Source organism: Nesoenas mayeri, assembly GCF_963082525.1.
Source record: "Nesoenas mayeri genome assembly, chromosome: 2".
NCBI classification, from domain to species: Eukaryota; Metazoa; Chordata; class Aves; order Columbiformes; family Columbidae; genus Nesoenas; species Nesoenas mayeri.
In genome coordinates this window covers 40,996,799-41,016,210 of record NC_137543.1, presented here as the reverse complement: position 1 = coordinate 41,016,210, position 19,412 = coordinate 40,996,799, and positions in this window count along the sequence as shown.

The following is a 19,412-nucleotide window of genomic DNA, read 5'->3' as shown; positions in this document are numbered from 1 at the left end:
TGTACAGCCAGACTGAGATGGATGATACAGAGACTTTCTGACCCTTCTCCCCTTGCCGAGCCACAGCTGCCCTGAATCTTGGCTGAGGTTCTGGCAGAGTCCGATCAGTTCATTCATTGCATATTTATTTTCCATGTTCCTTGAATTTCTGGATTCAAAACATTATAATGTCGAGTAAAACACATATTTTTTCCCCAATCTTTTGATTTTCCAGGATGGGAATGGAAGCAGGGAAGATAAAAACTTTGCAGCCTTGCAAAAAGTGTCTCAGGAGATGCCAGATTTCCTCAGTTTCTAATGATGCACTTAGAAGAAGGAAGTTTTCAAGTCTTGAATTTACACAGGAGCTGATATTGCCCTGTTAAGACAATATCCTCTTCATGAGGTGCCACCCTGGACAAAGACAGTCCCTCCAACATTGGAATCACAGAACCATTGTCATTTCACCTCTGTGAAGCTCTGGGACCACAGGTGGATCTGGAATGAGCAGAATGTACCCTTAATACTTTCCAAACTGTTAAAAACAAACTTAGTTTTATATGCCAGTGAAGTTCATAACATCAGTTTTGCCACTGGCAGAATATGTTCTATATTCACATAGTTCCTCTTGCATCCTTGCTTTCTGCAGAATAGCTCTGCACAACAAGCAAAATGAGAATGCTTCCTACAAGCTTTAAAATAGGTATTGTGAAAAAGCATCTTGTATTGTATTGAGATCTCAGGCCAGGAACTCGTAATGGCTTTTTTTAGCCGTGTGCCATGGGAATGCTCGATGAACAGAAGTGTCTCCTCAGGACCTGCTGACATGTCTGGAAGGAAGAGGTGGTGTGGCTCTTCTTCTACAGAGTCAGTGATATATCACAGCCCTGGACAAAGTTAGCATTGACACACACACTGCTGTCAGTTTTTGTGCTGATATGAAACTTCTTTTCCAGGGATTGGCACTCAGTGCCACTGCATTCATGCATGAGGCAAATGCCAAAATCCTTTCTCCTGCAGCAAGCAAATGCTTACTTAAATATTGGATTCTTCCTTTCTTTCATGTAAATCAGCTTGAAAACATAAAATTTAAAGTGATGAAGAAACAAACAAACAAACAAAACACTTCTTAAAAACAGATTTTCACAAACTGCACTGTGGAGCCTAAAAATGCCTTTACAAAAACATACAGAAAGTTCACTGTTCAGGGAAACTATTATTGTTCCTAACTGTTACTGCTCACTCTGGGGCATCTGTCCTTTAACTTATACCTGCATCTGTCCTAGAGATACGATCTTAACAAATGCTGTTCGCTCCTACATACTCTGGATGAAATCCTACTCTCTCTGAAATCAATGACAAAACATCCTTCAGTGCAGCCAAAATTTCTTTCTGTAATTATAACTACAGTTTATTCCCTCTCTCTAGTGTAAGTTTCTCTCTGCATGACGCTGGCGTACTCCTTCCATCTGGCTCCTACCATATTAAATTTCCTACTTGTTTTTACAAATGTATAGCCAATGGTTTCCAGAACTTCATTCCTAGATCACTGACTTGCACACAATTTGTCAAAACTTAGTTAAAATATTCAGTGTCCCCACTGGCCTAAGGATGATAAATGGGTTGTCTGTTCCTCATATTTCTTTCCTTAGGAAGCTCAAGAAACTCCATATATGTGAACTAAAATCCACTATCAGAGACTAACCAAGAAAAACTTGTCTGGTAAGTGATACTTCTGTGCATTTGCTGATGTAGTCAATTAAAGTAATAAGCTAATATCCGTGTGCTGGCACAGTTTCAAAATACTTCCCCAGTCTTTTCCCATGTATGACTGACAAAGGAATCTGGATGCAACACTGGCAGGAAGGTTACAGATGTTTTTTCTACATCTCTGGCAGAGTTGCACTTAATTATTGCTGATTAAAACAATAAACCAACCAATCATTAACTCTAACGGCACCTCAACTATAACAGGACCTGGTTTTGACAAACCCCTGCCACATGTCGTGCAGACACTGAGTGGCCTTAGGTTTTTGCTCAGCAGGAATAATTCTAAATGCAGGCAGCACAGAGACTCCTTCAGCTGCTGCCCTGTGCCTGCTTACGAGTGATATAGCATGATGCTAAAAGAATGACACTCGGATGATACTATAGCAGTGAATAACATTTGCTTTATCTCCATTACAGCCCTGCTGTAAGGATGTTTTAAAGAACAAAAATCATTCTTATGACGTGATTTGTTTTATTCAGACTGGAATTTGTGCCACCAGCTCTCTAGCTTCATTCCTTCATGCTTCATCTGTCCAATTATCAAATCCCCTGTTGTATAAAGACACAATTCAGCTGTTCTGAGGGCTTAACTGTGCCCCCAGATAGAGGGATGTGCAGCACTATGCATCTTGTAACATCAAAATGCACAGCAGCCAGTTTTCACTGGCTACACAGAGATGCATCCACGTCTGAGTACTGAAGTAAACAAGTAATCATGATCTTAAAGATCATTTGAGGAGACAAACGTGCATTCAGATGCAATGAACTGCTGACCTCATCAAACCAGGAACATACACCAAAACAATACTGAAACATGAATGCTGGGAAAGCAGATGCTCTGACTTACTTGTACTGTCCTCCAGGAGCAGATATTTTGGATGTGCAAGTGCACTGTCAACTAGACTTTTATCGAACTTGTAGAATATCTGACATTCTCTTTCATTTTGGGTAACCAACTGTTCCCTTTCCTCTGAAAGATTTATGTCGTGGCCTTACTTCCACCTTGACTCTCTCCCTGTCTGTTCATCTCCCTGATTATCAGTCACTTCTGAGAAAATCTCTCTGTTCTAAGATGTTTTATGTATGCTTGCAGCTTTTATATTACATTACAGATGAGCATTCTTTTCTAGGCTGGAATGAGCAACACACTGACACTGAGAAAATGTTTAAAGGTAAATAATACAGAAAAAGAGAGTGCAGGCAGAGGTCCATTCCAGAATGATACACAAAAAACTACCTTTGACCAGTACTGAGCTATGGTTTTGTTCACTCTTTCCAGAGTTTTACCGTGTACTGCACCTTTTCCTATGCAAAATAACAGAGGTATCATTATAATTCACATAACTCACAGAAATGTGACCATGGTATCAGATTTTCAAATGTGGCAGATTTCTGATGAAAAGTCCATTTCATGGTCACAAGGACAGTTTCCACCCTGTCTCCTTCAAGCATCTGCAATTCCAACAAAACAGAGATGTGTCTTCTCCCCCAGCTTGTCAGTGAGAAGGGACAGGAGCCTCCAGGGACCATTCAGAGCACTTAGGTTACAATTCTGCAACTGCCTGCAATAGGTAACGTCTGTCCCTCCACCGCATGCACGTATTTCCCCTGACCATGGAGAAAAAGCTTATGAATGGTAAAGGCAGGAACATTTGGCTATCAACAAGTAAAGAGAGGACTTAATTCCTTGCAGCTTGTTCAGCACTTTGAAGCACTACACCCTACAAAATGTTGCAATAAAGCGAAGTTAAGAAATGGGGACAGAGCGGCTTCCTCTCCCTGATGAAACTTAGACTTTTGTAGCATGTTTAGCTGGGGAGTACAAAAGCAGACCTATTATTTAAAAGCAGCCTTCATTTTACTGACAGGATGAGCTGCCAGAATTCATTATGCATACAGGTAAAATCAAAATGCAGATCTCTGCAGGAATAAATACCCATGCAGCCATGGTGCTGCTTTGCTATGATTAGTACTCAAGAATATGCCAGGTACGAGTCTGTGGAACAACTCCCATTAAAACAATAAATGAAAAATAATAGATATGTGGCACTGAAGCTTTCTCAAAGGGTTCCATGAAAGACTTCACCATTCCTGAAGCACTGAATTTTCCCTTGGAGTATAGTGAGAAGTTGCTAGGCTCCTGAAAGAATAAATAAAACGGAGATGTACATTTTTCATTCTCAGTAAAATATTGATGAAGCACCTTTGTCAACATCTATTTGGCAAACTGCATGGTGTATCTTCAAGTACTGCATTTTATGTTTCTGGACACGAAGAACATCATCTTTCAAGATCCTCCAAAATAATAGTAGCAGTGAAACAAGAATATTGAATTTTGGTTTATTACGATCCATTAGGTAATAAAACTGTCGGTGTAACATTTGGACAATTTTACTGAGTGGAATAAATATTTGTAAAGGTCAGTGTTTTTCACACTATTTTTTAGATGCTCACTGACCGTTTTCTGTTTTTACCAGAGTTTTCAGCTTCTTTGTCATAAAAATCATTGCCTTGAGAGAGCTGCAGACTTATAAATATTAACATGTATCTTCTATTTGGATTAATAAGACTGACCAGTCCTGGGTCAGTGTCCCAGACAAAAGACTAAGGAATCTTAAAAAAAAAATGCTTGGACATTTCAGACTGGTGCAAGGATACCGATTCTTGAATTGTATCTGTATTTTATTAACACAGGGTGAGTAGTAGAGCAGAGAGGTGATTCCCCTTTATGAAGGGGAGAAAGCAGAACCAGGAAAAAAATTCATTTAAGACTTATGAGATGCACAGATGCAGGGGAACTCCATTCGTATCCCCACACAGCACTGCCAGAGCATATGTACATCTAAATATACATATATGTGTATTATGGCCATTTGAAACGATCATTGCCCTCATTGCATTTTGCTGGTAAAAAGAAGACAAAGGAAAGAGCTTCCCACCTTCAGACCAGCCTTTACAAGCCCCCAGGCTGCAAACTGGCTTAGCACTTAGGAAACTCTACAGCTGGCCGAAAGGTTTAGTGAGCCACACGCCTGCCAGTCTCAGCCCTTTCTGCGTTCATTGTCCCTTTCACTCAAGGCTCAGACATGGTGAGTCCTGCAGACTTGGAGCACCAAAGCCCTTTGTGCCAGTCTCACCTCCTCACTGCAGGCAGGTCGCTGTCACCAGCAGGCCGGCCACTGGTGGAGTCAGGTGGCCAGATCTGGGTCCTGACTTGGGGGCAAAAGCGCTATGAATAGAGGAACAGGAATGTGCACTCCTTCACAATTAGGTTATTTGTATGAAGAATAACCTCATTTGTGAGAATGAACATGAATAGCGAATAAAAGGAGGTATGAACACGATCACACTGAACAGCTGCTCAGAAGTGGAACAAATGTCGGCGAATACTCATTTGCAGTATTCTTCTAGCTCTGGATTTTCTTTTCTCCCCTCAAATATGGTCTCTACTTGAGTGGCTTAGCAAAACAAAGACAGATGGCAATGGATTATCTCTAACACTTCATTAATTGCAGTGCAGCCATTACAGTATTTCTAAAGCACTCGCCAGAGCTTTGCCTGATAATTTCCTTTTAACTGAGTTGCATGCCACTTAGCGAGTAGGGACCTAATAAGAAATTATGACTTATTAATTAAGAATGCCTATGTTAATCATAACAACATATAAATATATTAGTAAATTTCATGTCTGAATATACTGCATATTTAGGAGAACTTTTTCAGTGTAAAATAAGAAGCAACAAATGCAGCGGCATGGCCACCTTGTACTGCCTTGCTGTCGTGGCACAGTTAGTGAACAGAATCAAGCCAGATTTTAGAGCCTAATTCACTCTGAGGTCAGTCAGCTTTCAAAATTAGGAGCCTAATTTCCTTTTTCAAAATTGGCTTAGGCACATACAGACAAACTGAGAGATGATTCAAAGCCTAAAGATGCAGGCAACACACGATGAAATTACTAATGCGACCAAGTACTTAGTTCTAATGACCTCAGAGGCTATCTGGAAATCTCTTGGATATGATTTCTTCTGTTTATGACAATGTGATTCATACAATCTTGGAAGAGTAGTAATAGCAGGTGACTTAAGTAACCCACTACCCTCACACCTGAAGATAAGTGACAGTACGTCTCATTTTTTTAATTCTCTTTTAGATAAGCAGTAGGTTAAAATATGTGCGAAGAAAACATCTGTTGAACAATTTTGAATAATCTAGTTTTAAAAAAGCATAGATAATGTTCAGGAAGGGAAGGGTCTATATTCATAAAGCATCTCTCAATTCTGACAGAGAGTGGGTTTGGGTAGCAACTAATAGGCACTTACTTAAAACGTTATTACATTCCCATTTTTTTCTTAAAATCCATGAGGTGTTCAGATACCTTGCAACTGCACATCAGACAGGAATTTTGCAATGCTGACATTCACAATTCGACAGAATTATTGAAGTTCACAAACACTCATCCAATGAAAAGATGCTGGCTGTCTCCAGCAGCTGCACAGCCAGTGCAGCTTGCACATCCAAAGAGAGGATATCTGCAGTGGTCAGAAGGTTGGGAATTGTCTGTCACACAGACATATTTAGATAGGAAAGGACAAGGGAAATGAGAAATGGAGAAAAGGTGGAAGCAAGAGAGGTGACAGAGGATGACTAGTATGAAGTGTTTCTGAGGAGGAAGCTCCCTTTGCACTCAGGGAGCACTCTGATCCCCGAGGAGATGCCAGTGACCCAGGCTAGCTAAAGACATTTTGAAAGCCAGCCGTCACATATGATGTGGTCTCATGGTTCACACAGCCAAAACTTGCTGTGCTGACCTGATCTGCTTCCCCAGGCTTTCAGAGGCAGCAGAGCCCATGGCACAGTTGTAGTCAGTGCCCAGATCGCACTGGCAATAAATCTCCTTGCCCCGTGCATATAGGACACTATCCCCAACTCTCTTCCAAAGGGAACAGAAGCTCTTTTCCCTGTACCGTCCTGAGCACACTTCCACCCCTCCCTCCCTTTCTGAGGTGGCACCGCTCCACCAAACCCAGCATAGACTGAAGAGAAACTGTTCATTCTGCCAAGTGGGTTATTTGGGTCAATAGTTATCTACAGCAGAGATAGAGGTATTATCTCTCTGTATGAGACAATAAAGTCCACTACTGGAACTATCCCATTCTGGTGTCACAAAGAAAATCACAAATAAAGGGGGGGTCAAAAAGAGTAACAAAAGTAATTTGTGCTCTGTAAAGTCTGATTTAGATACTGAAATCTAAGGTGCTCGGCCTTAATTTAGCTCAGCAATAACAACCTTAGTTTGGCTAAGCAATAATTCAGTCACAGTCTAATACTGCCAACATGAGGAAAAAGATTACTGACTGTCGTTTGCTCTTTAATTTTGCAAAGAGAGGCAAAAAAAAAAAAAAAAAAAGAAGAAAACAACAAACACATATACACACAGAAAAAGTAGATGAAATAAGAGCAGGAGCTGAACAAAATTAGACCAGAAATAGCATATTCACAACAGCAAGGGGGAAGAATTAGGCACTGGAATAGTTTGACACTGTATGTGGTGAAAACATTCAGTCTTTACATCAAGATTTCAAGGTTGGATCTGTTCTCCTCTATCCAAACAGGAGTTTTGATCTTTATGCAGAAATCACTGAGGGTTTTTCTGACAAACATTGTGTTGAATGTTGGACCACAGGGTGTTTATATTTCCTTCTGGTCTATGAGACTATTTATGGACCACATGGTCTTCATACACCAGGTTGGTAAAAAAAGTGCAAGAGATGCTATGTTGACTTTTCCTTCTACTTTTGTTGTTATTTATTAAGAGGGTTATCAAGAGCCTGATTAATTGTATGACTCCTCTCCAGTGCTCCCCAGTAGAGTTAGGAGATGAAACGCAGCTGTGCCTCCAAGGGGGTGTTGCAATTCCCAGTGTCCCCAGCCTCCCCAGGAGGAATCTGCTGCCAGGAGGTTGGCATCGCAGCTCACCCTGCTGTGGGTGGGGAGTGTCGGGTGCCTCAAGTGGGATTCAGGACAGACAGCACACTGAGGGCACATACCTAAACCAGCCCTTAAGAAACACTGAGAGACAGATGTTTATTTCTCCCTCTGTTTGGTCTGATTCTGACATGCGAAGGAGTAACCAGTGGTACCTCTGGGCTCACAGCTCAAAACCTGCTCTTAAATTAGACAGCAAGGTGTTGTTTTCAAAAATGAGCTAGGCTCACCCTGGCCTTTTAAAACGAAGGAGATGACAATTCTGCCCATCAGTAGCAATTGCTCATCAGAGGGCACGTGGCCAAACACAGGTCTTCCTCAGACCCTGGAACATGGGTTCAAACCCAGCATCTCTTGAACTACAGATAACACTGGGAATGCAAGCACTTTCCAAAACTTGCACTGAATATATGGTGTCAAAAGTCTTACTGGACCATGGAAAGGAAAATGAATTGGAAACAGCTGAAGTTTGGCTGATTATGATGGAAGTAGAACTAGATAGATAATTTAGCTTTTAAAGTACATATATTAAGTAAAAACATCAGCACTTTCCTTCCTAATGGGCCATCATTATTTTTATTAGGTTTTTTCTTGAATTTAGGACTTTTCACACACCAGATGCTCTCTGTCACTGTGTTCAAATCACATCTTTGAAGTCCTATTTCAAATGGATCTTTGTGGCTTATTAACTACAATGTATTTGTATCTCTTTAGTTTTAATTGTGCTTATGTAATTTTTGCAAAATCTTCTCAAGGTGGGACACCAAATAACCATGTAGTTTGAAAGGACTGAGTAACAATGGTAAATAGAAATAATTATTTCTGCCAGTGCTGAAAAAAGTGTGAGCATTAACAGCTTGTTCAGAAAAGAGACAAAGAAGTGTCTAATTTTGCAGCACCGCAAAACTACTTTTCTGAGGTTAGCATTCAGAGGTTGGTTTCATGGTGATCTTTTGACAGAGAGATTCTTTTTTGATTTATGGTTGAACAAGCACAAAGAAAGCATGTGCACAGTAACTTTCCACAGAAATTTAAGGGAGGGCTGAAAAATAGTTTTCAGGAGTTTTAGGGGGTAAAGTTATGAGCAACTATATTAGTGACTCTGTCTCATACTTTCCTCTTTAACTTTCAACCAATATAGGAGTGTAGGAATTGTTACACTGGAAATGAAGTCCAGTACTCTCATCACCCAGCAGACGTTTCAATGTAAAATTTAAGAACTTCTCAGTAAGTGCAGGTGGGGTAGTTGTCCCTCATCATTATGTCTTCTCCTGATCCAGTAAAGATTAGCCCATGCAGGAGATTTTCAAGCTACTTCACAAAAAATGTTGTCATTCTTTATAAACCCTTTGAAACCTTTTTTAAATTCCTGGTTTCATTGTCTTTCTGTTGTGGTCAGTTCCACTTTGCAGGTCAGTTGCTTCACCACTCTTTCCTGAACTTGCTCTTTTCCTTTCCCCAGTACAGTTAGTTGTATTTCAGTCAGAGCTGCACAGTTGGTTACAGCATTATAACTTCTGCAGGGTTTATCAGCCCATTCTTATCTCTGTGGCATATCCTGTCTTTTATTGACTGCATTCAGCAGAGCCGTAATGGCGCTATGGTGAGAACCTGGCCTCTTTACTGGGCTGATAAGGTTAATTGAGAATACTCTAACGTCTAGGTACTTCATACTTTTCTCTTCAACAGGCATGATTTTACATTACTTAACACTGAAATTCACTTGCCATCATTCATCTGGACAACTGAGGTTTGTATTCCTCTTTTGGTGCTTCTAAGTCATCTTGACTCATCTTTTCCCCAGAGATCACTCCTTCCTCCAAGTCATATATATGTATATATAATGAACACTCTATACTTAAACAAGATGATGTATCATATTCTAATCTTAATCACTCCTTATCACTGCCTCTCCAGGTGCTTTTCTTCTTGAAAACAGCCTCACAGGAGGCTACAGAAGACTACAGCCAGTTTTGCTGAGGACTGTGCCGAGTCATCAGCCACCTCAAAGCATGGCAGTCTGAAGGGAGCCAATGATGAGCAATACAGGCTGCAAGCAAGGTAAGGTGCTAACTATTGCTAAAATACACTACTTTGCAGCATCTTCATGTCTCCAGTTTACCCCATAGGTATTCACAAATTAGTAAAACAAATCCACGCACTCCTACTCCCTTCAGATGCTTTAGAGGGTTTGAATGTGGGACTGAGGTTGACAATATTATATGCTGTCTGCATCCATCTGATTTGATAAAATGCCAGGAAGCAATGTAATAGAAACTTTATTTAAATCTCTGCCATGACTCTATTTCAGTCTTTATCAGACATTTCATAACAATAAAAAATGCATCATCATTTTTCTCACAGCACTGAAACTTTACTAGTGTTTTGTAAGGCCTGTGATTTCTGTTCAAGTATAAAAGAGCTCATATTTCCCTCTTACCTAATGCTAACCTTAAACTCCATTCTGCACTATTCAACAGTAGGATTGTTTCCTATAAGACTCAGGAAACCTACATGAAGTTGGGAAATCTACATTTAATCTTCCACAGGGAATGAAGCTCCTGGGAATCATAGCAGATAGTTTTACATGGAAATCTAATTGCCTGAGGAACAGCTCTCACTTTCCAGAACAAACAGGCATTCAGAAATAGACCAGTTATGAATTTGATCAAGTTTATCCGAGCTAAAGATGTGTCTTTATAGAAAAGTCACTAATAAAGCTATGGCTGTGCTACTGTTACGAAGGACTGGAAAAAAAGTTTAACCAAAAAAATGCTTCAATAGATTCCACCCAATAGTCAAACACTTATTCAACATATTCAGGGTATATCAAAGTTCAGTTAACTCCTTGTTACTTTTAAGGTTTTCACACACAAGGGCACTTACTGCTTTCATTCCAATTTTTTTCCAGCTTTGTGAATATTAGAGAAGAGCAATGCACAAGAATTGCAGATTCACTAGAGGAAGGGAAGTTGGTTCCCCCAGGAGTTCCAATCCAGTTTTTCACATTGGAGCTGTGACAAACTCCAGACACACTTAAAAAATATTGGCACTATATTAATTCTATCAACTGGATTGTTTGGGTTTTTAATGGATCATCTGTGCTAGAGACGCAGAAGCTGTTGCTGGTCTGGGCAGTGTTTTGTACCGAGCTTTAGATCAGAGCAAGTGACTGACTCACACTGAGCTTATTCCTGCTTTCTTTGGCAAAGCAGTCTAAATTTTAATCTGAATAACAACCCTTCAGTTTAGTCACCTTAAAACAGTGAGTGGAGGAGGCTGGCCTCACCGCTGCTGTAAGGAGTGAATCTGAGGCAGCCAACACTAATTCTCACTCCTGCCTTCTCATGTCTATGCAGTCTGACACCTGGGTCCTTTCAGTGTGCAGGGATAACTACGCAGTGACTGAGCTGTGAAATGCTTAATTGGTGTAATACTGTCTGGCAATGCTAGCAAAGGGTTTGAACCTATTGGGGACATCTGAACACAGAATCTTTTCAAAATACCAAGTGACCCATGCTAACAGATTGAGTTTATTAGAATATTTTCTTAAGACAAAAGAATGGAGAATGGTCTTCTCATTCTGGGAAACTGCTGAGTTTTTAAAAATTAATTTTCACTCCCAAACCAGGTCAAACAGTCAACACAGAAAATTTCCTCAACTTGGTCACCATTAATAATAAGAAAGAATGGAAAGTGTTGAAAAGTTTCAGTGCAAAATTGTTTTGGTTTTGTTTGAATATTGTATAATTCTTTTTTCTTTCCTACATGTTAAATCAATTTGTTTAAGTAACAGCCATCAAAACATGAATAGCCTGAATTTTTCTGTTTGAAAATAGAATTCATTTTGATGAGTTCACAGCATTTTTTCAAAACAAAATCCCAAATAAGAAATTCATTCAAATCTGTCCTTCACAAAACGCTTGAGTCTTCAGAGTAAAAGCTTTTGATAACAAATAAATCCAATTTATCTCTGTTCTTTGGATAAGAGTGAAATTCAATGTTTCTCACATCTTTCTTTTGCAAATATCAGAGAGCTCCAACTTTTATAACATGATCAAATCTGTTATTTTTCATTTGCATAAATATTTCAGCAACTGCTATTGACTTCAGTGTCAATGTTTTTATCTCAGCATAGGAACAACTCATCCTTTGGAATCTCTTTTCCTCATTTGATAAGTTCATATAGATATGCTTAAACCAGAAACAGTAGGAAATGTTCCACCAATGCATTTCACAACCATAGCAGTTTTACTACTATTGCATTTAATTAGGCTGTTTTATTCATTTCCGTTATCTTCTTCAAGGTCAAAACAATCAGTTCTGCAACAGCTGTTTTCAGTGTACTTTTCCTATATACTAATCTATACCCTCCCAATAACACTAGGTCAAATAAAGTGATTAACCATTTGTAAACAAAATGGTGATGTATTATAACCACAAAAAGAAAAAGAAGTTGCTACTTCCTGTAAATGTAAAGAGATGTGATTTTCAATAAAGTGAAGGGAAAAATGGCAGTGTTCCCAGTTTTTCAAGGCTGTATGTATAAGGATCCATTTATCACCTCAGTGACAGAAGTTCTGGAACTCCTGTCATTAATGCTGAAGGAAAACACATTTGAATGTCATGTCAATAAATCATTTGCCAACTGGAGGGTTGAAGGGTTTTACAGTTGTTAATCTGGCTGGTCTGGGAATAGAATTTACACACCATTTTCATTCATTACAAGGAGTAAAAAAAAATCAACTTATTGAAATCATAGAATAAAAGTGGGAGCCTGTCCTGGTTTAAGCTGGGATAAAGTTTTCTTCTTACAAGCTGGTATAGTGCTGTGTTTTTGATTTAGTATGAGAAGAATGTTGATAATACCCCAGTGTTTTGGTTATTGCCAAGCAATGTTTATACCAAGTCAGGGACTTTTTAGCAGGAGGCTGGAGATGCAAAAGAAGCTGGGAGGGGGCACTGCTAGGACAGCTGACCCCAGCAGGCCAAAGAGGTATTCCATACCATATGATGTCATGCTCATATATAAACTAGGGAAAAGTTAGCCAGGGGATTACTGCTCAGGAACTGGCTGGGTATTGGCAGATAGATGGTGAGAATTGTATTGTGAATCACTTGTTTTATAGATATATATAAAATTAGTAGTAGTAGTAGTAGTAGTAGTAGTAGTAGTAGTAGTAGTAGTAGTAGTAGTTTTTTATAAGAAGTGATGTGCTGTTTTTTCTTATTCTGATACACTACATCGAAATCGTGCAAAATCCAGTTGTTTGCCAAGTACTTAACAGAAAACTGTTGGGGTTTTTTTGTGTTTTGTTTTTTGATTTTTATTTTCCAAATTGTACTGTGTTTTATCAAGAATCAGGCAAAACAAATGGGCACTGAAGCACAATCTGAAAATGAGCTAATCAAAGCTATTCTGGGCGAAGGACAGAGTACAGACTCACAAGCCTGTAAGGTCAACATCTGTCAGCAACTGAGTCTGTTCTGTGAAATGGAGGTCAAACATCAGCATCTTGTCTGCCTGTAATTGTGTCAGTGAATCAAGAAGGGCATATGTGATGGGATCTCTCAGGCAAACACAGACTGGCTTTTTAGTCATTGCTTTATTAGTTTATGCTCCATTTCTGTCTTTCAGTGCATATAATACAACTTTATATAGTGGAAAGCACCATCAGAGCAACAAGATAAAAGCAAAAATAACTTGTTCAACAAATATTTTTGTAACACTTACATTCTACTTAAAAGTAACAGTCGTCCAAATCTTCAAAATGCGAGAGATGCAAAATCCTTTCACACTACAACCTTAACCAGAAGTTTTCAGTTTTGAAATATATCTTGTTTTTCATTGAATAAATAAGCCAATAGGCCAGAATGGAGGCCTGGCAGACAGACAAAAGGAAAAGAAATATGTGGATGCCTGCAGAGCAATGATATGGCTGTACAGTGGTGGTGGTAAGCACTGTCAGCTCAATTTTGAACAAGTTACATGCCATTTACAAATCTCTTGAACAGTCTCACTCTTTTCCAACCTCACACCAAAGATTAGGATGTTAATCAAAGCATAAATGTGCATATTTATATGGAAAGAGAGAGGAGGCCACTATACTGTATGAGCCCCATAAATTCTGGTATTGGCAACACAGGTTTTGGGGAGATTCATTGTTTTTGTGTCAGTCCTCTACTAAGGAAAAACACCAAGGTAGAATGCTGGTCTTCAATTAACATATGGTACAGTAAATGTACAAAATACCATGGATCTGTAGGGTAACCAAGATGAGTCTGATATATGCCAGCTTTTAAAGAAAAAGTTTGTGGAAAAAAGTGCTTTCCCCAAAGTCAGCATATTAAGCTCAATGATAAACCTCAGTTGGTTGCAGAAGACTAAAGCTTTGCACCAGATAAATGATTTCTGAATATTTATGAGTTGTCCTGATGTTGTACAGAGGAATAGATCAGGACTAGAAAAATATTGGAGTATCAACCAGGACTTTATGATCCATGCCACTTCCACCGAAGGCCTTCACAGAAGAAGAGTGTCCACCTCATCCAAAGTGAAGTGACATTCTGGGGCTGAATAGGATTTAATGAATGAACAAGGACTGCTCATTCTCGAGGAAGAGATGAGCTGCTGGAAGACATAAAATGCCTTCTAGAGCATCCAGAACTACTGAAGGGTGTGAAGAACTAGCACCTCTCTTGGACTGTGCTCTTTGCTCTTCATGCACACATGTACAGCTTGGCTGGCCATGGCGGGGAGCAGCTTTGGCATCCCACATCTCAGTGATCCCAGAAGTACTGAAAGGAGAGATTTCCCCCCTTGGAGTTGACTGCTTCTTGGGCTTAGTTCCTCCTGTCTGTTTACGTATAGGGCACAGTTTAATCACAGTTAAATTCATGAGATGTGGGGAAATTATCAATGCAGAAGGTATTCTGAAAATAAGGCCTCATTAATTACTAATTCTTGAGATCTTCAGAGAGGGGAGTGTGTCAGAAAGGCTTACTAAAGAGATAACATCTTATAAGTAAATGTTATATTATACACATTAATAACTTTATTGATATATTATTTTTATTAAGAGACCACACGAGAGAACAATGACTCTTGAGGAAGCAGTTAAAGGGGAGGTAAGTTGTTACCAGATTTAATAGAGTATGTTTAACATACCTTTGATAGTAAAACATGGTTGAAAAATATAGTGAGTAGTTCCTCTGCTGATTTCTTAGTACTTCTGCCATGGAGATCACTGAAAAGTTCCTGTTGTGTTGCATGGTGACTAGACAGTACATAATAGTTCTAAATGAAACTTCAGTTACACACTTGCAACATGCAAGTCTCGGGCAGAATTTCACAAATATAGCAGGGAGCAGGTCTGTTCTTCGGCAGTAACAAAATTCAACTTGCAGCTCCCAGAAAATCTGGGAAGCTTATTTCTGGAGAAAGAAACATTTATTTTTCCAGTTACATTCAATGAGTGTAACTGGAAATGAGTTCTTGAATACAATGTCATAAAGTGGAGTTCAAGAATCTGCCTAAAAATTCTGAGAAAAACTGTCATAATTTAAATGTTTAGTGCAATTGGTATCCGAGTGGATGTTAATGATTTGAAAAGTATAAATGTTCAAGAAAGCAGTTAAGTATTTAGTTGAATATTAATGCATGCTTGGCTTATGAGAAAAATTTCAGTTCCAGTTCACCCAGTTTAAATGCTGGCGTAAGAGCCCCTGACAGAATTTTCACATTCAAACAAAGGTACAGATCCATGGGCTTGGCAGTAGCCCAAAACAGCCCCCACAATATAGACTCCTTTTAATTTTAGGGAGTATAGTAACATCACCAACAGTTAGGGTCCACCCTTAAGTTTATAAATTAATGTCGGATATATTTGATCATTAGCAGGTACAAACTTTAGTTTCCCTGTTTGAAGAGCACAAACCAGCCTCATCATCTCTTTGAGCTTCTCAATGCATTTGTTCTCCTTCAGCTCTACCCAGGAACACATGTGCCCAGTCAGTCATTTCACAGTGCTGGTAGCTGGGGTTGGAAATGAACTGTTAATTAAGCAATTAAGTATGTGGAGTGAAGACTTGTTGACGAGACCCTGAGGAGGTATACAAGGTCTGGGTGTATATCCACAGAAGTCCAAGAGACAGACATCCTATGTGTAGGAAAGCTGTAGAAGTGGACTTATCTCCTGCTGTTGGCCTCTGGCTCACCCAGAGGCCCTCCTGAAAGCAACGAGCAGATTGAAGACAGGATGGATGCAATGGCAGGCAGCCCTGGGAAGGCACAAAACATCTTAGAAGGACATAGATTTATCTGAAAGCTTTTTGAAAGAAACAAGCACTTCTCACATAGCTATAATGGCCTTTGTCAGGTATACATAATAGAATCATAGAAACATTTTGGTTGGAAGAGACACTCAAGATCATCAAATCCAATCATTACCCTCACACTGGCACTACATCGTGTCCCTAAGAACCTCATTTACAAGTCTTTTAAACACCTCCAGAGATGGTGACTCCACCACTTTCCTGGGCAGCCTGTTCCAATGCCTGACAACTCTCCCGTGAAAAAAATTTTCCTAATCCAATCTAAACCTCCCTTGGCACATCTAAACCTCCCTTGGCACAACTTGAGGACATTTCCTCTTGTCCTATCTGTTCACTGCTGAGCTTTTCATTTTAGGGCCTCTGTTAAAACAAGAGAGAAACAGGCAGTCTTAGGCAGCAGTTCATCTTACCTGTTTTATTGTATTGCTGAGGAGGGGGTCAGTTGTCCAGAAAGTGGATATTTCTGGTCAGATTAATTTGTCAAATGGTCACATGAAACCTGCATTTCCTCTCAGCTTTGGGAAGAAGAGATTTCTGAAGAGAAGCCCAGTGCGGATGAGTACAGATTGCTGCGGGTTGAATGGATTTGTTTTAGTTGCTCTGACCATTATTTAAGCCTGTGCAGAGTAGTGCACTAATATGTTTAATGATGACAGAAAGTGTCAGATTCCCTGTGTGAGCTGCACAGATGGTCCACAGTAACCCCAATTGTATTCACTGTGCACAGAAAGACCACTTGTACTGCACATATGCAGGAGATTTGAAGACTTCCAGAAACACCAGACTTATCGCACACATGGTGAAAAGTTGATCCTCACATAGCAGAAAACCTGTGATGAAGAAACTATTCCAGCTTGGTTCTTTGTTATCCGTAAATCCCAGGCAAATGTACACATTCCTCATACGCTACCATGCAACTCTTCCAGAAAGCAAACAGGATGTATGTGGGGAAATGCAAGACACTAGATAGCCCTACCGTGACTGTCAGTAGGAGAGCAACCCCTCAAAGGGATCAGTGAGCTAAACTACCATGACGGCAGACACTTGGTGTAGCAGAGCTGCAGACGGCTGTGTCATTGCAGGAAAAATACTTGGAGGGTTGATTTAATCCAGGCTCCTAACAAAGACCAAACTGGAAAGTCATACAGGAATCCTACACAAGACTGAAATTTCGTCTCATATTTGTCCTGAAAGAATCATATCTGTACAAAGTTCTTCCATTATCATTGAATTTAAATATCTTTTCTGTTAGCTAATCAATTTTTAGTGTCTAAATCTGGCTGCTTTCCCTCAGCTTATATTTTGCATCAGTTACGAGAAAAAAATCAAGACACTATATTTTATATGCACCACTACTATTTTAACTTCATAGTTCAAAAGAAGGACTAATTTTTTCAAAGTAACACATCCTCCTCATCCTTTAAGCAGCTGCTACTGCTATTATGCCACCAGAAGATTTTCTGGTTTCTACAGTTTCATGTAGTTTGGGCGATGTATACAGCGGTAAATCAGCATGAGGCTCCCTGACCCTATAGACTTGTTCTTGTTTAAAATACACCCAAATCAGGTATTTTGGGCCATAAAGTGTTATATGGCATGCAAATGTATGGCATGCTCACATGACTGTCAGATATTAATAGGATCTCCTCTGAAATTCTACATGCTGTTTTGGTCAATCATCAGGAGACTAGAGCCTTAAAACCAGTATATTGAATTCAAGCAATGCAAGTTGTTCATCCTAAAGCCAGTTGTGTACTTAAGTGAATTTTGCCCATGTACGTGACTAGATTTAGAAATGAGAGGTAAAGGAAACCTCGCTGACTAGCTGATGGGTTGGGACACTCTTTCTGGACCTGAAAAGCCCAAATTCAATGTTTTTTCCTGGTATAAGAGTATTTCAGGAGACTGCTTTAATTGCTCCACTAGAGAATATGGTGTGGTGTATGAAGAAAAACTGTCAAAGCTATCTTAGGTTTTGTGCAAAGTCCTTAAAGACTGACTGAAATAAGGCAAAAAACTCGTGTTCACTCAGGGAAATGGGCTTTGGCTTGCCTGAAGAAGAGGGAACAGAAATTAAATTTCCCACTTAGTTCTGTGAATGGTGCTCACAGCTACCCGTATATTTTCTTTTACTTGCATTGGTGAAAATTGCCTCGATTGAAAACAAAATGTTATCAGTTTGGCATGGCTTGCTCTTCATTATGAAAACAGGAAACGAAATGCCCTCATTTTGGTTCAAAATGCAAACTTAGTCAAGGAAACCAGAAAAAATAATTATCCACTCAATCCTCTAACTGGAAAAAAATGAAAGAAAAAAATATTAAAAGTTATTTTACAATGGAGCTTAATAGATTTACAGATGGCATTGTATGATGTGCTTGTGACAGCACTGGTCTTGCACAGAACGGTCAAAGGGGGTCTTCACGTGCCCTTATTTGTTTAATTTCTCTTTAGGATTTCCCGCTGCCAGTGTGAATAACAGAAGGAAGCTGAAATTCAACTTGCAGTGTCCAAAGATAAGGGAACGATTTTTTTTTTCCTTCTTTTTCTTTTTTTTTTTTTTTTTTTGAATGAGAGCAGCTGAATACTCTGGATTGAGAAGAGATTGAGGAGTTGGTAGCCATGGGAACCAGGCTGATGCTTGTGTCTTTGCCTAAAGGAATCAAATCTCTCAATACTCTCAGAAACATCTTTATAAGAACAACAGCCACAGAACTGACAACAGGAAGAACAGGTATTGATGCCCTGAGAGTAGAAACTGGGAATGTCAGGATTTTGGAGGACAGTGACCAGTATTTAATACTAAATCCATAGCATAGACAAGAAAATTTGAAAAACAAAATGAAAAGCTACAGAAGACACTGTGTAGCAGCTGTTGGGAACATGGGTTTAAATGTAGGAGGGAATGACTCAGTCCTTAATTAAGTGAGATGTGTGAGCATGAGTGTTGTTTGCATGCATATAGGATGGAACCAGGGCCCTAGCCTGGAAAATGGGGTTGACAGCCTTTAACCCTTGTGCTGGAAAGTGAACCACATGGCAGATTTTTCCCTGTGTGATAGAAACAGATAAGATCTTTGAAAGCCTACACGGCTGTCGTGGTTTCACCACAGCTGGCAACTAAACACCACACAGCCACTCACTTACCCCAAGTGGGACAGGGAGAGAATCGGAAGAGTAAAAGTGACAAAACTCATGGGTTAAGACAAAGACAGTTTAATAGGCAAAGCAAAAGCCACGCACAAGCAAAGCAAAACAAGGAATTCATTTACCACTTCCCATGGGCAGGCGGGTGTTCAGCCATCTCCAGGAAAGCTGGGCTCCATCATGTGTAATGGTTACTT